Source organism: Phyllostomus discolor, chromosome 8 (assembly GCF_004126475.2).
Source record: "Phyllostomus discolor isolate MPI-MPIP mPhyDis1 chromosome 8, mPhyDis1.pri.v3, whole genome shotgun sequence".
Taxonomy (NCBI): Eukaryota; Metazoa; Chordata; class Mammalia; order Chiroptera; family Phyllostomidae; genus Phyllostomus; species Phyllostomus discolor.
Window position 1 is genome coordinate 32,998,959 of NC_040910.2, and position 2,876 is coordinate 33,001,834.

Genomic DNA, 2,876 nt, shown 5'->3' on the forward strand with positions numbered 1-2,876 from the left:
AATGCAAATTAGACCAAACCTGGAAGAAGTAAAATCCTTTGCAAGGTGCCAGCAACATCCAGACTAGGTATTGTTGGTCAAAATTGGGTTCAAGACCTTGCTCCAATTACTCAGAGAGTGAGGAATGAGAACCCCCACAGTGAACTTAGACTGTTCATGATTTTCCTCCAGGGAATGGGAGAGAAAAAAGAAACATCTACCTTCTTTTATTACCCTGGGGTGATTAATACACATGGCAGGGACCCACCAGGTGGCAGAAGTGAAAAGGCTTATGCCACAGCAACGGCAGTGACAAAGATCTGGCAAGGGCCTCGTTCGGGACTGATTAAAAAGCACGGAGCTGTTCACTTAAGCTTTCCACACTTCTAGCACTTGTGGGAAATCTCCCACCGTGTATGTTCTGATACATGGGTTCAATTCTGGTAGATGGCCTCATCACAAAGTTACTCCTTCACTGCTTGTACATTAAACCATGTCTCATTACCTGGGCCCCTTTCTTCAGTCAGACCCACCCAAAGTCCTTTCTGGGCTGATGGACATCCACATGAAAAAAATACTAATTTAGACACAGACCTTACAGTACCCTTCAAAAAATGAACTCAGAATGGATCGGAGACCTAAAAGCAAAATGCAAAGCTATACAATTCCTGAAATATAACATAGGAGAAAACTCAAATGACCTTATATAGTCAACACCAAAGGCACAATCTGTGAAAGAATTGATAGGCTGGACCTCATTAAAATCAAAACTTTTTTTCTCTATGAAAGACACTTTCAAGAGAATGAGACCATAAGCCACAGGCTGGGAGAAACTATTTGCCAAAGACACATCTGATAAAGGACTGTCATCCAAAACTGACAAAGAACTCAAAACTCAACAATGAGAAAAAGAACAACCCAAGGTAAAAACGGTCCCAAAATCTTAATAGATACTTCACTTACAAAGTTACACAGGTGGCAAATCAACACATAAAACATTTCTCTACATCGGCGCACATCATTAGAGAAACGCAAATTAAGACAACAACGAGATACCACTGCACACCTATTCGAAGGCCAAAATCCAGAACGCTGACGACAGCAAGTGCTGCTGAGCCAGAGGCAACGGGAACTCCCATTCAGTGCTGCTGGGAAAGCTAAACGGACAGCCGCTTTGCGGGGCAGTTTGGTGCTTTCTCACAAAATGAAACGTTACCTTACAATCCAACCATCATGCTCCTTGGTACTTACCCAAAGGAGCTGAAAATATTTTCACACAAAAACCTGCACCCTCAAGAAAACATAAGCTCCTTAATGGTAGGAACTATGTGATAATCTGTTGTATCGTAGCTCTTCACACATGTCCTGGCAGCTACTTTGTAAGTAAAAAAACAAAACAAACAAACAAACAAAAAACCCGAAACATTTATTGGAAGATTAAGAGGTCCTAGTTAACTTACAATTTTAGAGAAGATTTAATTACATCATTCTCTTTCAGTTTCACAGTATTGAGTACACAATAGTGGAATATATTGGAGCAATATTTAAAAACTTTATCTTGATAGAGAAAATAGACTAAGCAATTATAGATTTTGAGTTGAAATATACTATTTGAATACAGTCTATTGGTGTAAGAAATTTGTGCTATAAAAATTCCACATAAAATCCTCAGTCCTACACACAAAACCCTTCCTTTGGATACACACACACTTTAAACACCACCAGATACAGACTGTGGCTGCTGACACCTAGAAAGTGTGTTCACATGTAGGGAAGATTCTTCAAGGAGATACTCGCATTGCCAAGTAATGATTACTGGTATTGTGTCAGAAATCTAAGGAATCTGAGAAATTAAAACTACAGCTTGGCCAAATTTATCTTAGTATGCTGACCTGAGAGTTTTTAAATACTCTCAAGGAGGTGGTACTGGTCAAGAAAAAAAATTACCTTGCTCAGTAACTTAAAACAAAATCATACCCTCTAGATATTTTATTTTTCACTACACTTCTTAGACAAATTGACTTGAATTTTTAGAACAGTTTTAGGTTTGTAGAAAAATTGAACAGGGAGTGCAGAGCTCCCATGTACCCTTCCCCTCCCCCAACTCGTCAGCCCCAGCCCCAACCCTGCATATTTCCTTCATTATTATCTTGCATTAGTGTGGCATGTTTGTTACAATGGGTGTCCAAATATAAATACATTATTATTAACTAAGGCCATAGTTTACACTGGGCTCATTCTTTGTGTAGAACAATTCTTCGTGTTTTGACAAATGCATGTCATATATCCACCGTTACAGTATCATACAGAATAGTCTCACTGTCCTAAACATCCTCTGTGCTCCATCTATTCCCCCCTCTTTCCTTCCACCCAAACCCCTAGGAACCACTGATCTTCTTATTGTCTCTGTAGTTCAGCCTTTTCTGGAATGTCATGTATTTGGGATTATACAGTATATAGCCTTTTCAGACTTGGTCCTTTTACCTAGCAATATACATTAACACCTTTCAACGAATGCTTTCAATGTACAAAGCATTGAGCGAGACACTAGACATTCATCCCTAATAATTAGCTTATGAGCTAATAGGACAAGCAAATATGTAAATAAATAAATTGCAATAGATGGGTAAGTATAGGAGTCATGAAAAATACATCAGAGTAGCACAACAGAAAACAAAGTGTGTATAGATGAGAGTAAATGCAGAACAGATCAGTTAAGGTTCCCAAAGCAAATGACTTCTAAGCTGGATTCTGAGAGATAGGTAAGGTTTTTGCCTGAACAAAGGAATCATTATTTCCTAGTTTTAAAATTTTATTTTGACAATTTCAGGGGTTATTTACACTACATACATTTCATGTACACACACGTATATAGCCACTTGAAAACAACTTCCCTT